We start from the raw sequence: 5827 nt of genomic DNA, 5'->3' as shown, positions 1-5827 counted from the left end.
TTGTTTTAGAAACCACTCATTCAGAATGCATGGAGGATGTAAGATGTGCAGACAGTTTGTTAATGTCAGTGTAATATTGACTGGACAGCTGAACCTCAAGAAGACTAAAGTAATGACAACAAAAGATTTATGTAACTTTAAAGTTGACAACGAGGACATTAAACTTGTCAGGGATTATCAATACCTTGGCACAGTCATTAACCAAAATGGAGACAATAGTCAAGAAATCAGAAGAAGGCTAGGACTGGGGAGGGCAGCTGTGAGAGAACTAGAAAAGGTCCTCAAATGCAAAGATGTATCACTGAACACTAAAGTCAGGATCATTCAGGCCATGGTATTCCCGATCTCTATGTATGGATGTGAAAGTTGGACAGTGAAAAAAAGTGGGTAAGAGAAAAATCCACTCATTTGAAATGTGGTGTTGGAGGAGAGCTTTGCGCATACCATGGACTGTGAAAAAGACAAATAATTGGGTGTTAAAACAAATTAAACCAGAACTATCACTAGAAGCTAAAATGATGAAACTGAGGTTATCATACTCTGGACACATAAGGAGAAGACATGATTCACTAGAAAAGACAATAATGCTGGGGAAAACAGAAGAGAGTAGAAAAAGAGGAAGGCGGAACAAGAGATGGATTGATTCCATAAAGGAAGCCACAGACCTGAACTTACAAGATCTGAACAAGGTGGTTTATAACAGTTGCTATTGGAAGTCATTGATTCATAGGGTCGCCATAAGTCGTAATCGACTTGAAGGCATATGACAACAAATATTGACTGGAAGTTGCAAGGGCTGATATGAGTGGACATTCTAGTCTGAAGCAGTGTACTTCACTTTTAGCACTGGGTCTTTGGAGAAGGAAAACTGGAATATCATGTTAATGAACAAGATTACTGTCTATATGCATCTATGGGAAAGAAGGAACATTTCAATACAGACTTTTCAGAAAAACAATTTGATTTGTACAGTTCTGGAATTGATACAGATCCAGAGAATTTGAACCTGTGGATATTTTGATAATATGATAAACTTAGTATGCAAACTGCAGAATTTAATTTTGAATTAATATTGGACAATACTTATGTGTAATTAAACACTTAACATTACTTTGAATTTCAATAAGAACATTATCAATTTAGGGTAGGGGGACTCATGCCTCTTCACTGAAGTTCTGTGGGTTACCTTTGCAGGAGCTGTTTCCTTATGATGAGTAAACACTGTTTGTTTATAAATATACAAACAGAACATATTGGACACTAGTAGTTTCTCAAGTCCAGTTAACATGATTGTTAATCTTGCATCAGATTCTCCCAATGTGCAGCCTCCATCTCTCCAACTGCATCCCAGTTTTAATTAACTCCAGCTAAACTCCCTAGCTCTAGCTGTTTCCTCTCTGCCTAAATCCAGACTTTTGTAGGACTGACACTACAAAGACAGGAGAGCAATTTCCAGCTATTAAAGGCCATAAAATTCTCTTGTCGGGTTCAGAGTTACATGAAACTATAGTGAAAGACCCATTCACAGTAAGACGGATAGCCACATTTCTAACATACATTCTTTTCCTACAACAAATTACATATAAATATATTCAGTCTAAGTATTTTTAGCAATTCAAATAGGTATTATTATTGAACTAAATGGTTTTCCTTTTCATTGTAGAAGGACAGGTGAACACACAGCCTGATCTGACAAATCACCGGGCCCGGATGGCATCCACCCGAGAGTTCTCAAAGAACTCAAAGGTGAAATTGCTGATCTGCTAACTAAAATATGTAACTTGTCCCTCGGGTCCTCCTCCGTGCCTGAGGACTGGAAAGTGGCAAATGTAACGCCAATCTTCAAAAAGGGATCCAGAGGGGATCCCGGAAATTACAGGCCAGTTAGCTTAACTTCTGTCCCTGGAAAACTGGTAGAAAGTATGATTAAAGCTAGATTAACTAAGCACATAGAAGAACAAGCCTTGCTGAAGCAGAGCCAGCATGGCTTCTGCAAGGGAAAGTCCTGTCTCAGTAACCTATTAGAATTCTTTGAGAGTGTCAACAAGCATATAGATAGAGGTGATCCAGTGGACATAGTGTACTTAGACTTTCAAAAAGCGTTTGACAAGGTACCTCACCAAAGACTTCTGAGGAAACTTAGCAGTCATGGAATAAGAGGAGAGGTCCTCTTGTGGATAAGGAATTGGTTAAGAAGCAGAAAGCAGAGAGTAGGAATAAACGGACATCTCCCAATGGAGGGCTGTAGAAAGTGGAGTTCCTCAAGGATCGGTATTGGGACCTGTACTTTTCAACTTGTTCATTAATGACCTAGAATTAGGAGTGAGCAGTGAAGTGGCCAAGTTTGCTGACGACACTAAATTGTTCAGGGTTGTTAAAACAAAAAGGGATTGCGAAGAGGTCCAAAAAGATCTCTTCAAACTGAGTGAATGGGTGGAAAAATGGCAAATGCAATTCAATATAAACAAGTGTAAAATTATGCATATTGGAGCAAAAAATCTGAATTTCACATATACGCTCATGGGGTCTGAACTGGCGGTGACCGACCAGGAGAGAGACCTCGGGGTTGTAGTGGACAGCACGATGAAAATGTCGACCCAGTGTGCGGCAGCTGTGAAAAAGGCAAATTCCATGCTAGCGATAATTAGGAAAGGTATTGAAAATAAAACAGCCGATATCATAATGCCGTTGTATAAATCTATGGTGCGGCCGCATTTGGAATACTGTGTACAGTTCTGGTCGCCTCATCTCAAAAAGGATATTATAGAGTTGGAAAAGGTTCAGAAGAGGGCAACCAGAATGATCAAGGGGATGGAGCGACTCCCTTACGAGGAAAGGTTGCAGCATTTGGGGCTTTTTAGTTTAGAGAAAAGGCGGGTCAGAGGAGACATGATAGAAGTGTATAAAATTATGCATGGCATTGAGAAAGTGGATAGAGAAAAGTTCTCCCTCTCTCATAATACTAGAACTCGTGGACATTCAAAGAAGCTGAATGTTGGAAGATTCAGGACAGACAAAAGGAAGTACTTCTTTACTCAGCGCATAGTTAAACTATGGAATTTGCTCCCACAAGATGCAGTAATGGCCACCAGCTTGGACGGCTTTAAAAGAAGATTAGACAAATTCATGGAGGACAGGGCTATCAATGGCTACTAGCCGTGATGGCTGTGCTGTGCCGTGCCACCCTAGTCAGAGGCAGCATGCTTCTGAAAACCAGTTGCCGGATGCCTCAGGAGGGGAGAGTGTTCTTGCACTCGGGTCCTGCTTGCGGGCTTCCCCCAGGCACCTGGTTGGCCACTGTGAGAACAGGATGCTGGACTAGATGGGCCACTGGCCTGATCCAGCAGGCTCTTCTTATGTTCTTACTGGGTTCAATGGAACTAACTGCCATGCATGTTTAGGATTGCTGCCATGCAGCCCCATGTTGTGTCAACTGGGCCGCATAAGGCTTATTCCTAAGTGTGCACAGAGAAGTGTGTCCTAATCGACATAGCTTGCTTAACTTTTTGTGAAAACATGCATAGAATCAGATTGCATGCCTGAAATCCTAAGCACTTTTGGTAGGAAGCATATCCCACTGAACTAATCACAAACTATGGAAAGGTGATTGGATTTTAGCTGCTTTAATAAAAACAGACTGAAGACCAAGAGCAGTTGGCGTGAAAGCTGTTGAAAGAGGTTCCTTGGAACCTATACCGAGTTCTTGTATAAGGCCTAAGGAACATTCCTTTAACATACAGGAATTTTTAGCAGTAAGGATGAATACTACAGCAATGCTTCCAGGTTTCTTCCTTAAAGCAGGTAAATGTCTAATACAGACATAAGTACATGTGCTTCCTCTGCAGGGTTTAGAATTGTATACGTATAGGGAGACTCCTGTTGTGCTAAACAAGGCATTTATTAGGTTAGTGTTATGGAACTGTAGAGGTCTGTCTCTATGCTCCCTTAGCCTTAAAGTAATCTCCTGTCAGGTGACATCACCCCTCTCTTTAATTAGTTAGTTAGTTTCCCCTCCAAAACCTGCCTGTTTGTTTCAGTCATCAGTGAAGCTTGCAGCTGGCCTAGGACCCCTAGAGGACAACACTCCTTTTTTTTTTTATCTCTATAGCTCTCTCTCAGAACTATTTCTCTGCCAGAATTGCCTCATCCAGAAGCTGTCTTTCTCAGAAGTTATCTCTCCTCCATTGAAGTCTACCTCTTCAACAATCCTACAATATAATTACCTGCTGTCAACCTTCTCCATCATCACCACCATCCACAGTTCACCATCCCCAGAGACTGTATGTTTTCATTGAAGTTTCTGTATACCTTTGTGTTTTCTGGTTTAATAAAATAGTTCTGATTAAAAGAGAGAGAGATTGAGTTGACTGTCTGGCAAAGTGTGTTTCAGAACCACGGGCTCAGAACAGTACATATGTGGTGTAGTGGTTAAAGTGTTGGACTACAACCTGGGAGACCAGGTTTTGAATCCCTACATAGCCATGAAGCTCACTGGGTGACCTTGGGCCAGTCACTGCCTCTCAGCCTCATGAAAACCCTGTTAATAGGGTCGCCATAAGTCGGGATCGCCTTGAAGGCAGTACATTTACATTTTTAAAAAATAACGTATCATTTACTTGTAATAATATATAAAATCCAGTTCCTTATTTGTGTATGCATTCCCATTTTAAATAGATTTGTATTTATGTGCAGCACAATCCTACGCATCCTTACTCACAAGTAAATTTGAGTTCCCCATAAATTCAATAGGGCTTACCAAGTGCTTAGGATTTAAGCTGCGCAACCTGACTCTGCATGTCTTCTTAAAAGTTGTTAACACTGCCCTGTTAATTTGGGCACATTTCTCTGTGCATGCTTAGGAATAAACTTCATGCACTTCAGTAGACTGTTGAGGACACGTATAGCAATGTCAAACATACATGGTCATTAGCTTTGTTCAACTGTGCAGTCTGGTTAAATGTGGAGGTGCCAGATATATACAACTGGTGTTTTGATCTTCTATATTTTCTAAAAAGCCCAATTTAAGTTTAGTCTAGTGGGATCCTGCTAAAACAGGTGGGGAACCTTCCAGATGTTGCTAAACTATAACTCCCCTCATCCGTGACCACTGGCTATGCTTGCTGGGGCTGATGGTAATTATAATTCATCAACATCTGGAGGCCTAATGTTCCCCACATCTGTGCTAAAATCTGGTGCTTTTGTAATAGGTAGGACTTCTGCATAAAAGTAAGAAAAGCTCTGCTGCTGGTTCAAACCAAAGGCTTCCCTGATTCAGCATCCTGTTTCCCACAATGAGCGGTCAGATGCTACCAAGAACCCACCAGCCATTTAGCACACAGTGACATCACTAGCAATTTTTACACTTTTACCGCAATATGTAAAAAGTATCCATGTTTGTTGTCGGTTGGAAGGCTATTCTTTAAAGGTCTGTGTTCAGTAAGCAATGCATGCAAGATAAGACATTTATAAACATTTGAAAACGGGGGTGTTTTACGTGTGTTGTACCCCAAATGTATGTCGCTATCCCCTAAAGGGCCAAGATTTTAGGATGTTTATCCAAATTTGTTGATTGTTCTTCCAAACCAAACTTCACCTTACGTGTTGTCCGTCGAAGAGCACGCAGGATGGTTTCTAATTTTGGTAAGCCGCCTTAATTTCCATTTAACAGGAACCTGGGGTAAAAAAAAAAAATCTGAAAAAAGAAGTAGGCTGCGGCGGCGATCTGAGTCAGGGAGACGACACTGTTAAGGTCAGCAGCCACGCGCTCCGTTTTTAAAACAAGCAAACAAACAGGACAACAACGGAGGGCGGAGTTTTTAAAGTCCTC

This window comes from Rhineura floridana, chromosome 1 (genome assembly GCF_030035675.1).
Source record: "Rhineura floridana isolate rRhiFlo1 chromosome 1, rRhiFlo1.hap2, whole genome shotgun sequence".
Classification (NCBI taxonomy): domain Eukaryota; kingdom Metazoa; phylum Chordata; class Lepidosauria; order Squamata; family Rhineuridae; genus Rhineura; species Rhineura floridana.
The sequence above is the reverse complement of the archived record's forward strand: the minus strand, read 5'-3'. Positions refer to the sequence as shown.